At 38.2% G+C, this 23,696-nt stretch overlaps 1 protein-coding gene and 1 pseudogene across 9 annotated transcripts in view; both read right to left on the bottom strand.

Moving 5' to 3' along the window:
• The window catches only part of Evi5 (ecotropic viral integration site 5), a 230,081-nt gene that overhangs the window by 190,926 nt on the left and 15,459 nt on the right, over positions 1 to 23,696 (bottom strand). The window lies entirely within an intron of this gene.
• The window catches only part of LOC147827658 (2',5'-phosphodiesterase 12 pseudogene), a 30,234-nt pseudogene continuing 6,538 nt past the window's right edge, over positions 1 to 23,696 (bottom strand). Inside the window, exon 1 of the transcript XR_015451985.1 lies at positions 1 to 23,696. This exon is cut by the window's right edge and continues 6,538 nt beyond it. The product of XR_015451985.1 is annotated as a 2',5'-phosphodiesterase 12 pseudogene (transcript).

The raw sequence follows: 23,696 nt of genomic DNA on the forward strand, positions 1-23,696 counted from the left end.
ATATATTTTAGTGTTAGTGCATTTATTAACAAGAACTTGATAATCCTGTTACATTTTATTTAAGAATTATCATCAGAATGTTCTTCTGAGATGATAAATGTAAAACCTTTTAGCAACCATTACCCTAACATCCAGGTTTTGGAAACTGGCTATTTCAAACTACATGTTTCCAGCCTGAACAAACCAGAATAGGATTTCTCAAACTGCAGGCTGAACACCCCATCATGTAAAAACAAAACCACTTTCACAGGTATTACCAGCATGTTTTAAAAATGCAAAACAGCAGAAAATATCAAAGTAAGAATAAGTGCTCATAAATTTTTCGTTTTAGTTACATACATATATTAAAAATACAGACTACAAGGCTGGTCATGGTGGCACACGCCTGTAATACCAGCACTTGGGAAGCTGAGGTAGATGGATTTCCAAGAGTTCAAGGCCAACTTGGGCTACACGGTAAGTTTAAGGCCTGTCTAAACTATATAGTGAGACCTTGTCTCAAAAAACCCAACATACCTGTGTGTGTGTGCACACGCACCTACTGAGTCAGGATATGAAGTATAGTCTTTATTAGGGTTTTGGTCAAAAACATCTGAAAGCCAAGGAATTTTAAAATGTCTACTAGATAATCAGAACAGGGGAATCTTATGAAATGACTAGCAACTAAACAAAAACTGGGTGTTTAGCATAAATAAGATGTAATGAGACTCTTACCAATTTCCCTCAAATCACTAAAGAATATTTTCACAGAAGAGGGACCAGCTCCATAAGAAAAAGGTATGATAAGTGGTAAAGTTAATAAAGAGGTCCAAGGCAGAATTGTCAAGTAGCTGGAGCTATTCAAAAGTAGAATGAGATGCCCAGAAGGAATAGTATATTCCCTACTGTAACAGGAATTAGTGAGACAGGAGTTAGGATTCTATTAGATCCCAAAATAGAGCCAGAAAGACCAAAACAGAGTCTGCTGAGTCACAACCCTCCAGGGATCTTAGAAAAACATCTGCCCTTACAAAAAAAAGTCCTTTAGCTATCTGGGACCTCCCTGGAGCATGATCAGGAAGGAGTCTCAAGGGCACATGGGCCCTCCATAAACACTGCATAAATACTAGATAGATTAGATCCAAAAAAATATGTAGTCTCCTATAGGGTAGAGATTATACTGCTTACACAACAGCTCAAGCTCCCTCTAAATCCCTTTAAAAAAACCCTAGAGAAAGAGCCCTCATGAGTATCCTAACTCAGAACTCTCTCCTGGCTAGCAGGAGCTTTACTTCATTGCTTTTATATCTTTTATACTTTCTTGTCTTTACATCTTTTAAATAAATTTGCTCCATCCCCAGTTTCAGTCTTCATCATTGTGGGACACAACCTCGGTGGTTTGGTAACACTACCAATATCTAAAGTAGTAATTACTATATAAGAGCTAAAGGTCAAGAGTTGGTTAACGAAGAGTTTCTACTTTAGGTTAGTAACCAGGACCACACTGTAAAATTATTCTCCTCTCTGAGAGTCAATGAATTATACATATGTCTTCATAGTTGTTATAAATCATGCCAATGTTCTAATCAGATATATATACAATTCACAGAAAGAAAAAAGTACATAAACAATAGGCCATCAGGCATTATAACTTTCATAATTAAATATCTATGCAATACTAAACATCCTGAACAATAAAAGTTTACCTTGTAGAAGATAAGGTATAATAAATTTTTTGTGTAGGTGGGTGTGGTGGTGTAGGCCTGTAATCTCAGCACTTTGGAAGCTGAGGCAGGAGGATCACTGCAAGTTTGAGGCCAGCCTAGGCTACACAGTAAGTTCAAGGCTAGTCTGGACTACATCAAGAAAACAAAAAAAGTTTTTTATGGGACTGTACTTTTTAAAATTATCATTAAAAAAGCTTCTTAAACTAGGGACAGTGGCACATATCTATAACCACAGCTACTTGGAAGGCTGAGGCAGGAAGAGTACAAGTTTGAGCCCAGCCTAGGCAATTTAGCAAAATAAAATAACACCTCAAAATAAAAAATAAAAAGGGTAAGGAGTGTAGCTCAGTGGTAGAGTGGTCCTAGGTTCAATCCCAAGCACACACACACAAAAAAAATTACATCAACATACACAAATCCCACCCAATTCTGGCAATACATACTGCTTTCCTCAGGGGTTGACAAAGTTTTCCTTTTTAACTTAATTACATATATAGCTGTCTATCTCCACTTCCTCATCTTAATCTGGCAAGAAATTTCTATATAAGGAAAGGATAAAATGGAAAAGGACCCTAGGACAGCTAAGCTACTCAACCTGAGGACAGAACTTCTGAGAAGACAGATTCAATTATAAGTGCTAAACAGGGGCAAGAGTTTTATTAACCTGAGACTATAACTCATTTTCTTTGCATTTTTCCCTGTGTAGAATTTATTGGTCAGGTGTGGTAGTGCACGCCTGTAATTCCAGCTGAGGCAGGAAGATCGACATGAGTTCCAGGTCAGTCTTGGCTACATAATGAGTTCAAGACCAGCTGTCTCAAAAAAGGAACTTATTGGGCCAGGGATTTAACTTATTGGGCCAAGGATTTAGCTCAGTAGTTCTGCCTCCTGCCTCGCAAGCGCAAGGTCCCGAGTTTGATCCCCAGTACCAAAAAAAGAAAAAAAACCTTATTTCTCTTGGGAACAGTTTTATAGAAAGAATCCAGTTATTGAGGGGAAACTCCAAACAAAGACAAGCAGGATGAAGTATGGGACCAAAAGGAAAGAGGCACAAGGCAGATTATTATGCCTGCTTCCAGGAAAAAGAAGTCCTTCTTGGCAACTCAAATATCAGCACAACTCATCACAGCAAAACAGTCCAATAGAAATCAAAGAATAATTAAGCTGAAATTGTCTTTGTGCCAGAAAATGGTAAGAAGCCATGGCAAACATGACAGTGTGATTTGTTGGCCTACTGAATTTCTCTACAGAAACACTACAAATTCAATTGTGAAAATGGCATGAATTTGCATCCCAAAATCACACTATAATAAAGTCCAAAAACCTAAAATGTATAGAAATATGGCACACTTGACTAACACTGACCATCAATCTCAAATATACTTACAACTTCCAAGTACAGTAATACTTTCCATCATATAAGTCCCTACTAAAGTCATTTGCTACAAAGGCAAAACCACCTATTATTTGCTTGTATTAAAACAAACTAATTGATCATACCCCTTCTTCTGCCTGTAGCAACAAGTTTATATTCAGAGTTTGGAATAACCAAAAGCACAATTCTGACATACTTTGTATATTGGTGAAATGAGATTCAGCCTAAATACTAAAGTCTCAATAACTGATCCTCAAATTTTAAATTCATAAATATAGTTAAAATATTTAATTACAGCTCCAATTCAATAAAGTTTAATATTTATGGTTCTATAAGACTGAACTATTCATCACTTATCACATCCTGTTTTGCTTTGGGTTTTTTTTTTCTTTAACCAATTTATTTTTGTTTGTTTGTTTTGGTACCGGGGATCGAACTCGGGTCCTTGCGCTTGCAAGGCAGGTGGCAGAACCACTGAGCTAAATCTCCGGCCCTTAAGCAATTTATTTTTAAGGACCATGCTCCAAAGGCAAATTCCTGAACCTTAAAATCTAACTATTTATGATACATTCCCAAGTACTCTTCCTAGCTGAGGTGTAATGCAATAGGTTGCCTTCCATTTATTTTCATACATCTTTTTCCCATGGTAATTTTAGAGAGACTATCTTCAAGCGAATATAAATATTTGGCCATTTTCTAACCAGTTGGGTATACATCTGTTGCACAATAAGTAACTTCACATATTCAGCAAGAGAAATGCGTAAGAGTAAAGACTGACACAACTAACTGCGTACAAAAAGAGAATCTGGTCTAAATATTTATTTCTCTGGGGTGAGGGCACCACATTCCCACTCAATTAAGAAAATCATCCTGACAATTCAGAGGATCTTTTTTCATTTTTTAAAGCGGTACTGGTATTGAACTCAGGACTTAGAACACTTTAGCTGAGAGTTAGGTACTGAGCAGCAGAGCTACATCCCCAGCTTATGCAATGAATTCATAAAGAATAGGTTCCAGCAGCTCATACTCCTTCCCTCTTTTCCTCACAAAGTATGCTTCACTGAGCAAGGCACTTCAGTTTAATCCAGACACATTTTACTTTTGCTTCCTTCTTTTTCTGATCATTTTCCTTCATGCTTTTCAAGAAGCTATCACGGCAGTTAATATGCTTAGTACATGCATTAATTCTCTTAGCAAGAATCTTGTCCTTAACTCACTCATTTACAACAATGCCAACAACAGTATGCTGGGTAACACTATAGGCTCCTCCACTTTTGCCATGATAACTTTTGCATGGCATTCCTTTTTTTTTTGGTACGGGGGATCAAACTCAGGTCCTTGCGCTTGCGCAGCAGCTGACAAAACCACTGAGCTAAATCCCCGGCCCTGGTATTCCTTTTTTAACAGTGCCCATTCTCCTGATGTCTATAATATCACTCTTTATATAGATTCACATATTTGTGGCCAAACTCAATGTTTTCCAAAAGGCCTAGAGAACATATATTGGGTTCCTCTCATTTTTCCCTTTGCATTGGTCATTTCAGCAAATTATTAGGAGATGAGAAAGAAAGCTCATCATGTTCTGTTTTTCCTTTAACTTTACTTTTCCAAACTTTACCCTATTGCCTATGAACTTCCTTCGTCATCCTATGAGTAAACTGAGGTCATGGAAGCATAATAAATCAAAATCTGATAGTCCAACTATGTCACAAAGTTCCTGTTTATTTCATAGAGGTGTTAGCCATTTACTTTTAAAAGTAAACATACAAAGGCCGGGGATGTAGCTCAGCGGCACCGCACCTGCCTTGCAAGCACAAGGTCCTGAGTTCAATCCCCCGTACCAAAAAAAAACCACAGAAAAACAATAAAAGTAAATATACAGGGGCCAGGGATTTAGCTCAGTGGTTCCGCCGCCTGCCTTGAAAATGGAAGGTCCCAAGTTCAATCCCTGGTACCAAAAAAAAAAAAGCAAATATACAGTACTTTGAAAATGCTAAACCTGTCATTAAAAAGAACTTAGTAGTCACACATAAAGAGCCAGATATTATATTATTCCATTTTTATGTCCAGAATAGGACATAATGTCCAGAATAGGCAACTTTAAAGACAGAAAGATTAGTAGTTTCCACAGGACAGGAAGGAGCATGGAGAATGGCTTCTAATGGATACTGGGTTTCTTTTGGAGGTGATGAAAATGTTCTAGGATAGGTTACAGTGATAGCATCAAAATCTTGTGAATATGATAAATGCCACTGAATTGTATATTTTGAAGGGGCAAATTCTGTACTATTCCAGTGGTGGCAAACCTACATGTGCTGCAGTAGGCTGTTTTTATCACTGAAAGCTCTAAAAAGTTTGCCATCACTGCTATGGGAATCATATCTCTCATTTTTCTAAAAGCTTTAGCTACTACTGTAATATTCTAAATAAAATCTCCCACGAGTAACAGTCTAGTTAATATATCACTTTATGAATTATTAGAATTAAGGGTGCTTTTAATTCTCTCCAAAACAATGATTTTTTTTTTTTTTGGTACCAGGGATCGAACTCGGGTCCTTGCGCTTGTGGCGAAACCACTGAGCTAAATCCCTGGCCCTAATAATTATTTTTAAAGATTCTAATTTTAGATCCAAAATCATGGGTGAGAAAAGGTCCCAGATACGGTTATTTCCAGAACCATACTGTGACTCTCATTCCTAAGGCACAACATTCCCCTCTAAGTTAAGGGCATTTTACTGATCACGAGTCAAAAGTCCAACAGATCTCTAAATATCAAAAGTCAAATTCCTATAAAGTAATGTGTAGTGTAGGACTAAACATTTCATAATGTCTATATTTCAGCCATAAACAAATAACCATTTTCTCTTTTAAGATTCACCAATCATTTTGTAATTCCATCTTTTGCCCTTCCTTAGAGCTGTGGGATATTTCCTATTATTTTTTCATATCTGTTTGTTGAAATACTGCATAAAATAATTTTTATAATACAGTTAGCATTTGTTTACACGTAGCTTCTTTATATAGATAGCTTATAATCTATCACATCTTTCCTCAAAAAGTATAGAAACCAGAGGAATGGCTTTAAACATAGAAGTTCAAACACTTTCAAAGGCTGATGAGGATTCAAGAAACTTTTTTCCACCACAACAGAGTGCAACTGTTCTATCTTCTGTCTCTTACAGACTTCTCCAAAGTGCCTGCTACTCACTTCCACCTCTGCAATCTGTGCTGTACTCACCCTTCTCTTTGCTTTTCTTCTGTTCTCTTACCTTTTAACAATTTTCTTACTCTTTTATTCCCACAAAGCTGGCCTTTAACTAGGCACTGTCAACCAAACAGCTCATTTTCCTTCTTTGAGATAAGCAGACCAAAAACAGCACACATGCCAAGATCTTGGTATTATTTTCTGTTGGGCTTATTTTCACTAAGCGTCAGTTTATGAAACAAAATTTCAAAGAGGAAAGAGAGAGAAAAGTACCAGCAAGTGCTCTTTGAGTATTTAAGGTGTGCCAGACATTGTTCTAACCACTTTACATGTATTACATCATTTAGTCAACTTATATTTACTGAGTTTTTACTATGTAAGCCTCTATGCAAAGCATGGAGGATACCACAATTAAAGGCAGTCTTTACCCTGTTATCTTTCTACATTTCATACACTCCTATGGAAAAGTATCTAACATACATCCCAATCATCCCTTTAATATATTTTTTTTATTAAATTCTTTTATTGGTACATTGTAGGTATACAACACAATCACATTTCTCATTGGGAATTGTACCTCTACATGATGCATCCTGGCTCCCATTTTTTCCCCATTTCTTTAATATATTTGTTAATTGTATAATAGTTGTAAACTTGCGAGGCAGGCAGCGGAACCAGAGTTCAATCTCCGGCCCTAGTAGTTGTAAACTTACTAGTAAGAACAAGTATAATAGTTTCCACATAATATGGTTTTCAGGAACTCTGAAGTATAGTTGTGAGCAGCCTTCTATACTACTTAATCTCTACTCTCCCGTGCAGCTCCCATTGCATGATGCTGCACAGGTTTAGGAAACAAGTTTCAACGAGAAGAAAGGAAAAAAATATCAGGGAACATTTTCTGAGCATTTAAGTTGTGCCTAACACTGTTGTAAATACTCTATGTATTAAGTCACTTAATCACTGAAATGCTATGAAGTAAATGGTATTGTTTTCCCCATTTCACAAGTGAGGAATAATGACACAAAGACACTACAAAACTTACATAAGGTCATAACACTACTAAGACTTAAACACAGGCAGTCTGGTTGGAGTTATTTACACTTAACTGTAATCAAGAGTGAGCAAAACCAAAAGTTAGCAAAAGATGTACTCACTGATTTCAGTGAGTCCATTTCACAGTGAGGAAGCAGAAACCAGATTACAGTGGTCTGAAGAATACCTGTGTATCTAACAAATTAAGAAACAGCAGTTGCAAAATATTCTCATTCCTGCCACGATGACCTTTACTTTGGAGAGGGGTTGAAACAGGGTTTTGCTATGTAGTTCAGGTTGGGATTACAGGCTTGTGCTGCCACGCCAGCTTTATTTTTGAGACTTCTTGATACAGACTGACTGTTGAAGGCTGGAGATTCCAGAAGGTTGGTCAGAATTTTACCCTACAACAAATCTTACTTTCCAAAGAAACCTTCAAATTCAGGGCCTCCCACATGCTAGGCAGCTCTCTACAATTAAGCTTCGTCTCCAGCCCTCATTTGATTTAAAAAAAAAAAAAAAAGGAGAGAAAGAGAGAGAGAGGAAGGAAGGAAGAAAAGAAAGGAGGAAAAGGGGGAAAGGGGGAAACGGGGAGGGGAGAGGGGAGAGGGAGGAGGTATACTTCAGATACCTGAGCTTTAAAATTATTTTTTGCCATTGTTAGGTTAACTTGTTTTATAATACGAGCTATTTGGGAGGCTGAAGCAGGAGAATGGCAAATTCAAGGTCAGCCTGGTCAATTTAACAAAACCTTGTCTCAAAAATAATTTTTTTTTTTAAAGGCTGAGCCAGGCTTGGTGGCACATGCTTGTAATCTCAGCACTTGGGAGGCTGAGGCAGGAGGACTGCTGTGAGTTCAAGGCCAGCCTTGGCTACATAGTGAGTTTAAGGCCAGCCTGAAAAGCAAAGCAAGACCCTGTCTCAAAGCCCCCCACCCCCAGCCCAGATAAAGGCTGGGAAGGTAGCTCTGTAGTAGAGTACTAGCCTAACATGTGTAAGGCCCTGGGTTCAATCCTTAGTACTACAAAAAGTAAAAAAAAAATTTTTTAAAGGGCAAAGGAACAAAAGCAAAAACAGATAAAAGGGATTTTAAACTAAGAACCTTTTGCATAGCAAAGAAAACAATCATCAGAGTGAAAAGACAATCTACAGAATGGGAAAATATATTTGCAAACCATTTATCTAACAACAAAAATAATTTAATTAAAAATAGGCAACTTATATAAATAGATATTTCTCAAAAGAAGAGATACAATGGCCAACAAATACATGGAAAAAATGTTCAACATCACTTATCAGGGAACTGCAAATCAAAATTACAATCGGATATCTCACTCCATAAACAGATCTACTATGTGTTCCCAGTATCCTCCTTCTGAGTATATATCCAAAGGATATGAAATCATATTTAAAGAGATACTGCAAGCTGTGGTGGCACACACCTGTAATCACAGGGCTGAGGCAGGTGGCTTGAAAATCTGAACCCAGCCTGGGCAATTTAAGACCCCATATCAAAATAAAAATAAAACATAAAAAGGGGGTTGGGGATGTAGCTAAGTGCAAAGGCCCTCCGATTAATCCCCAGGAGAGAGAGAGAGAGAGACAGAGAGACAGAGACAAGATGGACAGAGAGAGACAGAAACACTATAATCCCATGTTTTTTGAGCCATTATTCATAATAGTAGAAAGTAGAATAATAATTACTAGACTAGGAAGGGAAGGAAGTAGAAAGGAGGGTTAAATAACAGGTATCAACAGTTGGATAGGAGGAATAAGTTCTAGGGTTATACAGCGCAATAGGGTGACTACAGTTTACAATACCTATTGTATATTTCATGAAGAACTAAAAACACACCAGAAGGCTCCAAATATAAAGAAATAATAAGGAGATGTAAAAGGTAATTACCTTCTTTTAACCAGTAACACTGTATACATGTACTGAAATATTGTACTGTAACATGTAATATGTAAAATTATGACTTGTTAATTAAAAAGAAATAATAAAATTAAAAACAAGCAAAGAACATGAGCAAACATTTCTCAAAGGAGATACACAAATGGCCAATAAGCATATGAAAAGGTGCTCAACATTACTAATCATTAATAAAATTCAGATCAAAACTACCATGAGATACCACTTCACATAAAAACAGCTATTATCAGAATACAAAATAACAAATGTTGGCGTTGTTAATAGGAAAATAAATAGCATAGCTACTGTGGAAAACAGTATGGTGGGTCCTCAAAAATTAAACATGTATAGGATTATAGAATTCAGCAACTCAACTTCTGAATGTATATCCAAAGGATTCAAAACGAGCACTTTAACAGGTATCTATACACCTGTGTTTATACCTTTTAGGGAATGGGTTAAAAATGAGGGTCAGCAAAGTGCAGGTGTTTACTGAAATGACCTTGACTGCTGCCTTTCTGCAGAGAAGCTGACTACCTCCTGGGAAAGGAATGTATAGAGATAGCTGTTAACACACACAAAGAACTAACCGTTCCCAGGCTCTAGCCAAGACTGAGGACAATCTTTCCAGCCATGCAGGCCTACTGGCACCAAGTCACTTCTGTCTGAACACAATACTTAAGAAACTAACAAACTGGGTACAGTGCAGCATTTTCTCTCTCACCTACTGAAGGCTCCATTTCACGGAAGATTTTTTTCCCCCAGAGGATTCTCCGTATTTGTTGCTGTCTCCTGCCTCATTGTGTGGTAATATATTATTTGACTATGCTCATATCTGCTGTACTTTCATAATAAACTTACTTTCATCTATATAAAATCATGATGTGGCTCTTCTCTGTTGGTGTGAATCTGAACCTCCACCTTCTGTGGCCACATATATGTGGCTCCCTGTTGTTACAACAGCAGCATTATTTTTAACAGTCAAAAGGGGAAAATACCCCATGTATTCATTGATGGATAGACAAATAAATAAATGTAGTACATAACAGGGAATATCATTTAGCCTTTTAAAAGGGAACAAAATTCTGATCATATGCTACAACACACATGAATCTTGGGAATATTATGACTTAAAAAACCAGTTGTAGGGCCAGAGATTTAGAGCTCAGTGGCACTATGCCTGCCTGGAAAGCACAAAGTCCTCAGTTTGATTCCCAGTACCAGAAAAAACACAAAAATAAAAAACCAGTTTTACAAATGACACATTTTGTGTGATTCCACTTATACAAGAACCTACAGAAGTCAAATTCATGGAGATATAATGTAAAATGGTGGCTGCCAGAGAAGGAGGTAATGAATCCTTGTTGAATGGGTATGGAGTTTCAATTTGAGAAGATAAAAATTTCCAGACATAGTGATGACGGTTGTACAATGCTTAATCCACTGAATTGTACACTTAAAATGGTTAATACAATTTTATTATGTTTATTTAGCACAATGAAATTTTGAAGGGAAAAATACTACCTTCATTCCTAATATTGGTAATTTGTGTCTTCTCTCCATTGTAGTAGACCCCCTGACCATAAGTCTATCGATTTTAATGAACATTTTAAAAAACTTTTAGTTTCATCAATTTTTTAATTGTTTTTAATTTCATTAATTTCTACTCTAATTTTTATTTATTTCCTTCTGCTTTAGGTTTATACTATGTTTCTTTTTCTAACTCCCTATAGTGATGCTTAGATTACTGACTTTATATCTTTCTTCTTTCCTAACATAAGCATCCAATTCTATAAGTTAACCTGTCAGCACTGCTTTAGTTACTTTTCATATATACAACACAATTTGTATAAAGTATTAAGTTACTGATTTTTAACTTAATTCCACTGTGGTCTCTGAAGACAAATTAAGGTATGTCTAGAATATAGTCTATCTTGGTGAATGTTCTATGTGAACTTAAGAATGTTTACTGCTATTGTTGGATGAAGTATTCCATAAACATCAATTAAATCCAGTTGATAGATGGTACTATTTAGCTACAGACTTACTGATTTTGTTGCTACACCAGTAAATTACAGAGACACTAGACTCCACCTATAAAAGTGAATCTGATTATTTCTCTTTGTAGTTTATCAGTTTTTGCCTCAAACTATAATGTCTTTGGAGAGGTGAACCCTTTTATCATCATCTTTACCGCTGATAAATTTCTTCTCAAGTCTGCTGTCTGAAATTCTTATAGTTACCAAATTTATTTTGATTATTCAAAAACATCCAAAAAGTAAATAAGTAAAATATCTACATACATCCACATATTCATACACACAAAGAGACAGCAGGTTTGAAGGCCATCTGGTAGTTTCCAGTTTCTGACTCTATTTTTGGCACAGGGGCATCTCCTCACATTCTTGTAAGTAGAACTTTTCATTTAAAAGGATGTTTGCCTTTCTAGGTGCCTTATATAAGTTTTTCCAACTATACAGTTATTATGGTTTGTGTCTAGATGTCCCTCCAAAGCCTCATGAAGTCTCAGATGGGCCTTTTCAGAGGTGGCTGAATCTAGAGTGTGTGATGCTTGAATTAAGGGTGTGCAATTACTAAACCAGTACACTGATTGGCTTGGCAACGCCCTAATCCTGGTAGTATGCATAAGATAAAAGGGGCAAAAAGACCCTTATTGGTTCCCCTGTTGCTTTTGCTATGTTCCGCCATCATAATCTGATGGCCCTCTGCCATGTGCCACCCTGCCTTGGAGCCAGCTGATAATGGACTGAAACCTCTACAAATTGTGAGCTAAATAAACTTTTCTTCTTTTTTTTTTTTAAACTTTTCTTCTTTTAATTTTGGGTGTTGGGTATTTTGTCTCAGCAACAAGTAAGTAAGACAGTAGTAAACCCTATTACTGAAAGGTGAAGTCCTATAGTTTGAGTTATTTTTTATTATAGTACTTCTCAGAGACATTACTGTATTATTACATACTATCTAAAGTAGAAGTTAGAAGAATGTACTTTCCAAACTTGTCTAGCCAGTAATCCTTTTATCACACTTTACTGCAAAAGTTGGTCTAAGAAATGTGCTGTTTCCAAACAGCACTTATTCTTTGAGGTAGCTGCAACTGTTCGCTCAGGCATACCTTCCTCCTATTCTTCCTGTTCTATGGTACTTTTTGTCTATATTAAATATTTTTACACTAAGTACACCATGCTTATACTCAGATACTTGATGTTATCACCTAATAAACTCCAAAATGCCACTGTTGCCATATCACCCTTACATTGTTATATTAAATATTAGATATACTGCCTCTCAATTCCTTAAGACATAAAAACATTATTTCATAAATATTCACATTGTCACTGCAAAAGAACATAAGAGGTCAAAGAAAAACCACACTTTTCATGAATCCTCATGATGCCATGAAAACAAAACTGTATGATTAGGAGGCACTCAATACTTTCTTCATGACTTTTGATTAATTTCAATTGTTAAAATAGCACATTTCAATGAATATAGCTCCTTTTCTGACTTTCCTCTGCAGCTACATACACTAACAATAATTTTTAACACATTCACAATAGGGCCATAATCTGTATGCCCACTGCTAGGCAGCTTGAACCACCAGTGGTATGTGGATGACTACCCCATGCATGACTGTACCACTCCTACCACCAGTAGTACAAGCTGCCCAATGGGACAGTCATGCATGAACCACTGGTGGTTCTAGCCGGTAGGAATGTGTTAAAATATTATACTCATTCACCAAAAAAGTTAACATATAAACTAGAATGATGGCTAATAAAACAGTCTCTCTGGGTCCGGGGATTTAACTCAGTGGCACTGTGCCTGCCTCACAAGTGCAAGGTCGTGAATTTGTTCCCCAGCACCAAAAAAAAAAAAAAGTCTCTGTTTACAAAAAAGTATAAATGGGGAAAATAAACTAAAACTAGAATGACAGCTAATAAAACAATCTCTCTGTTTACAAAAGAGGATAAATGGGCAAAATAAACAAGTACTGTAGCATTACCTGATACAAGTAGAAGGAAAAAAAGCTGTAAATTTCTTTTCTTCTTGGTAGTTGTAGTCACATATATTATATAACATATCTAGATAGATAGATAGATAGATAGATATAGATATTTGTTTTCCCTCCAAGTTTCAGAGGAAAAAACTATACAATGCAAACATTATGAACATTATGAATAGTCTTGTGACAAAGGCATCTGAAACATAAGTACGAAGGCAGTGGTGGTGAACCTACGGCACACATGTTGCAGCTGGCTATTTGCTATCATTGAAAGCTCTAAAAGGTTCACCATCACTATAGTAGGGAATGAATGTAAGGTTTTACATTAGTGTCTAGATTTCCTCTTTGAAGGTTACACTAAATTTTCTACAAAGTGAGTAACTCCCTTTTCAGATTTTAAATAAATTCCATTAAACAGAAATCTATTTCCATTTTAAATCATATACAAGTACTATGTGATCAGAGGGCTGGGAAACACTAGGTAAGGCCTAGTAGGTGCTAACTTCTCCATGAGTATGTAATGGAATCACCTAGTTCAACCTCTAAAGCATTTAAGACAAAGAAAATGTAATCTAGACTTTCATGAAAGCCATCATCTGTGTAAGCAGGCTCACCACAAGCTTTTCAGTTTGAAGAAATGCATGACAGAAATGCTGCATCTTTCCTCTTCCACACTGAAAGCCCAATCTTCACAATCCTTTGGAATGTTGCCACTGATACTTTCCTGTTGATGGCGTACTATTTGAAGTCCCCACAAAATATAATGGATAATGGGAAAGCCAGGATACAGATTACACAAAAAGTGTTTAATGTGAGCCAAGGCTGCTGCCATCTTAATGATGGCTACTTCCACCTTTTAGAGATGGATATTAGCAACACATATCTTTTTAGGAGAGTCCTCTATGGACTGAAGAACTGAAATCTGCAGGACACAAGATATCCTGAGCCAATGGGTACAAAACTAGTTCTCTAGCAGTTCTTTATGAAGTGGGTCAGACTCCTGGGCTTCCTGGAAAGAAATGTCAAGGAGGCTGAACTTTGACTTCAGTAGAAAGTGGCCAGACCTTCACGCTACTTGATTTGAAACATGCCCTCCAGTCCAGGCACCAAGCTGTCTGAAAACACTGTGAGGTCAACCTCCTGCCAAAAGGTGAAGTCGGGGGCTGGGGATTTATCTCAGTGGTTCCAGTGCCTGCCTCGCAAGTGCAAGGTGCCAAGTTTGATCCCCGGTACAAAAAAAAAAAGTGAAGTCAGCATTGTAGCTAGCTGGTGAGTTCCTTCTGGAGAAGGCTCTGGCAGTGTTGAGTTCCAGGGTGTAGTGGGCACAGTATGGATAAAGCACAGTCTGTAAGAACTCAGTCTGGGTTTATATGTCTGCCAGGATGTTGTAGACCATGCAGATGAGTGTCCTGTGTCATTTTCTTGGTGTAGAGTTGCTGGTCGTCAAAAGAATAGATGCCAGGCCTAACCTCCATCAGGCACACACTTTCCAACTCCAGGGCTTCTCAACGTGCTGCCCACTCCCTGGCATGCAATGAAGGTTGAGTCATGGCCCAATGTCAGCACTAGATGGGGTGTAGAGGAACTCCTGCACACCTTTCTGGTTCTAAGTAAAAGACAGCTGAGAGGAAGACAATGAAGAGGGGCCCTAGGTTCCACAGCTCCAGGGTTGGCTTCCTTGTACCAGCAGGAGAGAGCCCACGGGATCCTCAAATTGGAGGCTGAGTTTAGGGCACACCAAGCCTGTCATAATGTAGCAAGGCAAGTGCAGTCAGTGAAAGTGGGCAGGTTGTGTTCCACCTTGTACTTGACATCAGCAGTCTGCAGCAGCACACTGTCCTGCCAGGCATCCACAGTGACTATATCCTCAGCCACTGCTTCCTCCCAGTAATGAAGCTCACTCAGCTCAGAGGCTGCAGTAGGATCTGGCCCAAGCCCTGAACAGGTCATGCTGCTGCTTGTGTTGGGCCAGTTCTTTCTGCTCTTCTTAGCTTTAGTGACCTTAGCATGGCCCACAAGGGCACTGATCACAACTGGCTGAGGACCCAACCCAGCAGATCATTTTGTTGTTGTTGTATTTTATCATACTGGCATTTTTATTAGTTGCTATTCTCATTATCAAGTTTACATTATTTATATTATATACAAAAGATTCACATAATGTATTTGTTTCTCTATTCAGAGGTGGTAGCAACTGTAATAGCTGCAAAAGTAACTAATGTATTTCTTATATATTATTAATTATTCTGTAGACAATGACAAAAATCTGAAGATCGTACCAGGTAACAGTTTTATCTTCCTTTAAGCAAAGTTGCTAATATGGAACTCTCACATATGTACCCAATATTAAGATAAAGGTAACCCTGTTTTAAGTTTCTGGATCATGGAGCCAATTCTGAAACAAAAAGTCCAATAACCAAATAAATCAGTTACTGATTTATAAACATCTTCAATAGCCAATGTCTCAAAAAGACTTAAAGACAACATCTGCACAGCACTCATCATAGAACCACTCCTAATTAGTCATATGGAAAATCGTCCTTCAAATGAGAATACTCAGGCACCAAGCCGAAGTGAATTTCCAGTTTGCTATTTTCTAGTCTTGAAGGGGGCTTTCTAAGTTTTTGCTTTCCTCAGGAGCCAGCAGATCATTTTGATCATGCTGTATGTTCTGACATCTGCCAGTGAAAATGACAGGCTCAGCTTGGGTTCTGAAGGCACATAGCGCACTACAGCTCCGCCATCATGCCTGCCACAGCTTCAATGACTGTGTCAGCCCAACGCACTACTCCATAGTCATCCAGATTCCCTGAAGCACACTGACAACACCACAGAATCTCCACATGAACTTGGTGGCCCAGCAGCTAATAAGACCAGGGACCAAGGAGCACCCCAGTGACAAGTTCACTGGGCTATCAAATTTGACAACATATCCATATTAGACCATTTTCCAAAGATGGCTTGTATTAGTTTCCTAGTACTGCCATGACAAGGTACTGCAAACCAGGAGGCTTAAAACCTCAGAAATACACTGTCTTACAGTTCTAAAAGCAAACTTTGAAATTCAAATGTCAGCAAGATTGTTCTCTCCGTAAAACCTGTAGGAGAATCTTTCCTTGCTTCTCAGCTTTTGGTGGTTTCCATCAATCACTGGCCATGCCTGCCCACTTCAATCTCTGCTTCCACTGCAAGTGGCATTCTCCTCTATTTTCTCTAAATACACTGCAACAACCCAATTTCCAAATTAAAGTCCTATTCTGAAATACTAAGGTACTGAAATATCAGGGCTTCAACCTATCTTTATGGAGGACACAATTCAACCCAAAAAATGGCCACATGTACCTATCCCACATCTTCCCACTAGGTAGTGCAGTCTATGTCCCCTCCCCCATACCCAAGCAGAGATTTTTTTCATGGACTGAACCAAGATTATACACCAAAAGTGATACTAAGGTCCACTCTTTGAACTCAGTCACAAGCCTATTAAGAAGCCCAAATTAAAGCCTGATAATGTACCTCAGTGATAGAGCATTCAATTAGCATGTGCCGGTCCTGGGCTCAATGCTCCGCAATAATTAAGTAAATAAATAAAGCCCAAACTCATCCACACAGAAACCACATGGAGCTGTCTGTAATCCCAGTAGGCAGTAGATTGAGGCTGAAGGATTACCACAAATTCAAGGCCAGTCTGGGCTATATAATGAGCTCAAGGCCAGCTTGAACTACCTAGCGAAAACCTGTCTCAAACGAACAAAAAAGAAGCCACATGGAGGGTGAAAGAGGTATTTACTCTGGCTAAGAGTCCAGCTGATGTGCCAGCATCAACCACCAGATATGAATGTAAATGTATCTCCAAAAGACTCCAGGACCAAGCTAGAGTCAACCCCCGCCTCTGAGACTTTCTAGCTGAGACCACAGACACTATGCAGCACAAACAACCTTCCTCATAGTGGTCTCTTCACATTCCTGGTGCTCGCTTCAGCAGCACATATATTAAAATTGTCCACATTCCTGATCTGTAGAAGACATGTCCTTACTAAAAATGATTATTTGAAGCCACTAAGTTTTAAGGTGGTTTGTTATATAGCTATAGTAACTATATATCTAACAAAACAAAATTAAAATATGTAACAATTATTAAAATAAACTCAGGAAATTAAAAGTTTATGGTATTAGTAAAGACATCATATAGAACTTGTTTTGTTTTAGAAAGAATAAAGGATTCAAATACATAGTTGAGGAGAGAATATCTTTTTACTTGCTTAGGAAGTGCTATAAATAGGCACAAGGACAGTATATTAAGAAAACATAAATATTAGAATCAGAAAATTACATTAATGCTCTGGAGGCTTAAGAATAACATTTAATTAAGTTAGGAAAACATATCATTGATCTGTAGCTCAGAGTCAAAAAGCATATAAACCTACAGTACAAAGTTAAACCATGTCATTACTTTTTTACTGTTATTGAAATGACACTTTAATTAGCTTGCTAAAACAGTGCAAAGAAATAAGATCTTCAGGGAGTGTGATGGCACTCATCAGCAATCCTAGCACTCTAGGAGGTGGAGGAAGGAGGACTGCAAATTCAAGCCCAGCCTGGGCAACTGTGCAAGACCATGTCTCAAAATTTAAAAAAGTAAAAGAGCAGGAGATGTAGCTCAGTGTGAGGGTCCTGGATTCAATCTTCAGTAAGGCAAAGAGAAAGAAGATCATCATGGTAAGGCTTTTGTATAATAATCAGGGCTGCTTTGTTTTGTTTGTTTTTTTAAAGACAGGGTCTTGCAAAATAGCCCATATTGGCCTTGAATTTACAATGGTTCTGTCTCAGCCACCCAAGTAGCTGGGATTAGAGGCATGCACCACCGTGCCCCAATAGAAAGTAGACTGTTTTCTTGAGATCAGAATCTCGTTTTCTTGGTATGAGAAATAAGCTGGAACCAGGCATGGTAGCGCACACTGGAAATGAGGCGAGAGGATCCTTCATTCCAGGCCAGCCTGGGCTACAAAGCAAGTTGAAGTTCAGCCTGGACTACTTAGCAAGACCCTGTCTCAAAATAAAAAATTTTATAAAGAGGGGGAGACCTTCATTGTAAGTATTTATATTTTCACTAACATAAATTTCTAAAATAAGCATAAACCTTTTAGTAAAGATAGCAAGCTTAGTTCAATGGCAGAAACAGTTTCTAAAATCCACTCCAATAATCCCTGCACTCTGAGAAGTTGAGGCTAAAAGGATTGCACCCTAAGCAATTTAGCAAAAACACTGAGTTTTTACAAAGTGGGTGGGGACATAGCTCAGTGAGAAGGCCATGGGTTCGATCTCCAGTTACCTGCCTCAAAAAAAGAAAGAAGGGCCAGGGATTTAGCTCAGTGGTTCTGCCACATGCCTCGCAAGCGCAAGGTCCTGAGTTCGATCCCTGGTACAGAAAAGAAAAGAAAAGAAAAGAAAAGAAAAGAAAAGAAAATTAAGTCACAGCCATAAAAAGAATGAAGTTCTGATACATTCTACAACATGGACTAATCCTGAAAATATACTAACTCAAATAAGCCAATCACAAAAGACTACATATTAGCCAGGTGTGGTGGAACATGTCTGTAATCTCAGAATTCAGGAGCCTGAGAGACAAAACAATTGCAAGTTTAAGACCAGCCTATGCTATATATCATGAACCTGTCTCAAAAACTAAGTTCTAAAACTGATTATGAGCCAGGCATGGCAGTGCATGCCTGTAATCCCAGCACTTGGACAACTGAGGCAGGATGATTGCCACTAGGCCAGCCTAGGCTACATTGTGAGTTCAAGGTCAGTCTGAACTACTGTACATAGTAATACCCTATCCAAAAAAAAAAAACAACTGACTGTGACAATGATTGCATATATCTATAAACATACAAAAAGGAAAAAAAAAACCCTGAATTGTATACTTTAAATAGGTGAACTGTCTGGGGCATGTGGCATGTGATTTATACATCAAAACTGTTTTAGCATAATGTATAAGGCATATGGTACACACTTATAATCCCAGCACGCAGAAGGCTAAGGCAGGAGGATCACTGTGAACTGAAGGCCAGTGTGAGCTTCATATTGAGTTCAAGACCAGCCTGAACTACATAGTAAGACCCTGTCTCAAAATAAATAAAAATAAAAATTTAAGAAGAGAAAAAAGAAGCCTGTTTTCAAAAATTTATATCAGAGTATCATACTGCATGGGGAAAAACCAAAAGCAATTCCTCTAAAGTCAAGAATAAGCCAGGCATGGTGTCATATGCCTGTAATCTAAGCACTCTGGGAAGTTGAGGCAGGAGGATCAGAAGTTTGAACCCAGACTGGGCAATTTAGTAACTTAGCAAGACTCTGTCTCAAAAGACTCCCATGTTTCATTACAATGGCCTTTTTTTTTTTTTTTTGCAGTACCGGGATCGAACTCAGGACCTTGCACTTACAAGGCAGACATGGTGCCACTGAGCTAAATCCCCAGCCCTTACAAAGGCCATATGAACAAAAGTTTCAATGCAATTGCCACCACAATTCCAATAACTTTCTTCACAGAACTAGAAAAAACAACCCTAAAATTCATATGGAAATACAAAAAAACTGAATAGCTGAAGCAATCCTAAGCATAAAGAGCCAGTCTAGAAGCATCATAATATCCAATTTTAAATTAACCTACAAAACCATAGTAACAAAAACAGCATGGTACTGGGACAAAAAATAGACACATAGACCAAAAAGAAGAGATGGAGAACTGTTATGGCTTATATGTAGAATGTCCCCTAAAGTCTCATGTGATCAGAGATAGGGTTTTAGAAAGTTGATTGGATCATGGGGACACTGTACTCATGAGTGGCCTGATCCACTGATGAGTTCACAGCAAAATGTGCTGTTAGGAAATGAGGCCTGGGCACCCAGAAGGAAGCTCCCCCGACGCCATCCCAAGCTCCTAGGGCAGAGAAGGTGAGCTGCGCGGGGCCAGAAGCACATACCCACACACCCCCCACCCCATGGAAATGAGAAGACATGTAAACAAGCCTCAAAAACAGACTTCTGGATCACCTACAGCAACCCCAAAGGGAAACAAGACAGAACAATCTGATACTTAACTACCTGGACTCTGAACTGCCAACAAAAGAGGATCTGGGAAAAATGAAATCAGAAATAATTACTCAGATAACAGCAAAGATTTTGCTCATGGTGCAAGACATGATTAATAATTCTAGAGAGGACACAGATAAAAAAATAGAGGATCTGAGGAACATGATGGAATCCCAACATAGGAAACAAATGGAATCCATAAAATAGATGCAAACAGATTTCCAGGAAATGAGGCCTGGTTGAAAGAGGTGTGTCACTGGGGACAAACCTTTGAAAGGTATATCTCCTTCCCCAGTTCTTTCTTTCTCTGCTTCCTGGCTGCCATGAGTTCAGCAACTTTCTTCCACCATGCCCTTCCACCATGATGTTTGGCCTTGGAGCCAGCCAATCACGGACTAAATCTCCTAAACTATGAGCCAAATTAAACTTCTTTTTTTATTGCAGGTGTGACGTATTATGTCCCAGTAGTGAAAAAGCTGACTAATACAACAAACACAACTACATCCACCTGATCCTGGACAAAGGGTCTAAAATACGTTAGACAAAAGACAGCATCTTTAGCAAATGGTGCTGTAAAAACTGGATATCCAGGCCAGAGATTTAGCTCAGTGGTGCCACTGCCTGCCTCACAAGTGCAAGATCCTGAGTTCAATCCCTGGTACCAAAAAAAAAAAAAAAAAAGACCAATCTGTATTCTCATTCATTTCTATATCAGTGCTTACTCTTTTCTACAAACAAAATTTTTTAAATGACCCATAAAAAAACCAGATTTGTTCCCATTTCTCATCAAAGAACACAGGAACTAGTAATTCTTTAAGAAAAGAGCCCTCACAATGAACTTAGAAGAAACTGAATAGCAAAATAACAATAAAAGTCTAGATAATAGTTTAACCAGCTTTCCAGAACACTTTTCAGAAGTTCAGAAGCGAGGCCTGCATGAGAACAATGAACAATTAACAAGTACTAAAACCACACTGTCTTTGCGTAACCACGAAAAACAATAAACTGCAATGATAGAGTTCTTGCCTAGCTAGTGCCAAAGCCCTCTTGAAGAACAGAGATAGTAATCAACAACCATATATGCAACAAGTAACATACCAGGCAAGTTGCAACAATGAGAAATGGGATAACACTTTTGGAACAAACTTAAGAAGCTACAATCAACAAGTTCTATCTACAAAACATAAATCAATTAACCTACATATTTCTAATGAGGATTATCATACTTCCATGACAAATAATAATTTCCTATGTCATCTCTGATATCTTGAATTTTATATACAAACACAAAAGTAAAATAATTTGTGGTGGAACAAAAAGACCAGAGAGGATTTTGTGCAATAAGAAGCAAACTTTTGCATTTTATGAAGCTTGTTCAAAATTAAAGAGCTGGTCATGGTAGTACTTGCCTATAATTCCAGGACTCTAGGAGGCTGAGGAAGGAGGATCACAAGTTCGAGCCCAGCCTGGCCAACATGGTGACTGAGCAAAACCCTGTCTCAAAATAAAAGGAAGTACTGGGGAATGTAGTTCAGTGCAAAGAGCCTAGGTTCAAACTCCAGTAACACCAAAATTTTAAAAAACAAAACAAAAAAACTTTATATAACCTTACCTCAAAACAAAAAATGTTATATTGCTAATATTTTTCATTTCATCATGAACTTGAGGGTAAAAACTATTTCAAAGAGCAGCATTTGGTAACCTTATGACTTAGTGTTTTAAACAATATAAAAATACAAAATTTTAAAAAAAGCTGTTAGAGATTTTTTTGTTGCTGTTTCTTATTTGGTTTGGTTTTTGAAATATGGTCTTGCTATGTAGTCCAGGCTGGCCTCAAATTTACAATCCTCCTGGCCTCGGCTTCCCAAGTGCTGGGATTGCATGCATGTACCACCAGGTCTAGCAACATAGCTTTACTAGAGTAATTTTAATTAATCATAACTTTCCTCTAATTATAAACTAAGGTCTCTAAAACTTTAACAATAAATTGTTCCAACTTTTTCTGGTATAGAAACTTTTTCTAAATTTTAAAAAAATTTCTGAATATTTCTCCCCATGACAGTACTTGTATTTAACTATTATTAATCAAAGTGAAAAAACCTCCATGACTCTTAAATTACAAATATATAAGATGTATTATTCATTGATTCAATATTAAAACATGTATGGGCTGGGCATGGTGGCACACCCCTGTAACTCCAGCACTCAGGAGGCTAAAGAAGAAGTGCCCGAGTCTGAGGCTACAGGGTGAGTTCAAGGCCAGCTTTAACTACATAGCAAGACCTTGCCTCAAAAAAAAAGTATGGATTTCCAGATTCTTTCTAGATATTTACTGGCCAATCCATTTTTTCTAGTTATTCATCTCTTAGTATGAGTTTCCCATTGATAGGTCTCCCACTACCTCAGCAGCTATTATGTATAGTAGCTGCCCTCTTCCTATCGTGTCTTGCCCCCGCCCCTGTGTGACGTCATGCCAAGATGGCTGCTCCCACCAAAGAACAAACCCTTCTTCCCAGCACGCCCCTGTTCCCACCTAGAGAGTAACCTAATACTCGCTCACCTCCTACCACCTAGTGACGTCACCGGCTCCTCCATTCCCTAGTCGCTACCTCACTCAACCCCGCCTCAGCCCCTACAAACCCCACCCCAGTCTCTATAAAAGACTCTTCCTGCCCCGGCCGCATTGCTTTTGTCTCTCCTTTGTTCAGAGACAGCTCAGCAGATCTGTTCGCCTAGTGAAGGCTTATTGTGGCCTGGTCTGGTCTTGGTCTTCGGCCTTTTACCTGACACCCATATTTTAGGATGGAGATAATTACCTTAAAGTATCAAACAGCTATTAGGCTAGATTATCTTTAAAATTGTTTCCAATCCTCTGATTATAAAATTCTGGAATGCTGAGTATGTACTTTGGAAAAATTTTGGGACATCTAAAGAAATAGCAACTTGACCCAATATTTAGGTTCCATCCTGGCACTCTATGTAAATTACTATAAAGAAATTTAGGGGCCGGGGATTTAGCTCAGTGGTTCCGGTGCCTGCCTTGCAAGCACAAGGTCCCGAGTTCGATCCCCGGTACCAAAAAAAAAAGAAATTTAGCTAGTGCCAAGTGCAAGGTTTGGTGGCACACCCCTATAATCCAAGCAGGAGACCAAAGCAGGAGGATCCCTCCAAGTCTGAGGCCAGCCTGGGCTTCATAGTGAGTTCAAGGCCAGCCTGAATTACAAAACAAGACCCTGTCTCAAAAAAGAAAAAGAAAGAAATTTAGCTGGTTTAGTTGCACTTGCCTTTAATCCCAGCCCTTGAGGTTGGGGGGGTTGAGGCAAAAGGATCACAAATTTAAGGCCAGCCTG

Source organism: Heterocephalus glaber, unplaced genomic scaffold (assembly GCF_053883595.1).
Source record: "Heterocephalus glaber isolate CG9 unplaced genomic scaffold, H.glaber_assembly_v1.0 deba00001442, whole genome shotgun sequence".
Lineage (NCBI taxonomy): Eukaryota > Metazoa > Chordata > Mammalia > Rodentia > Bathyergidae > Heterocephalus > Heterocephalus glaber.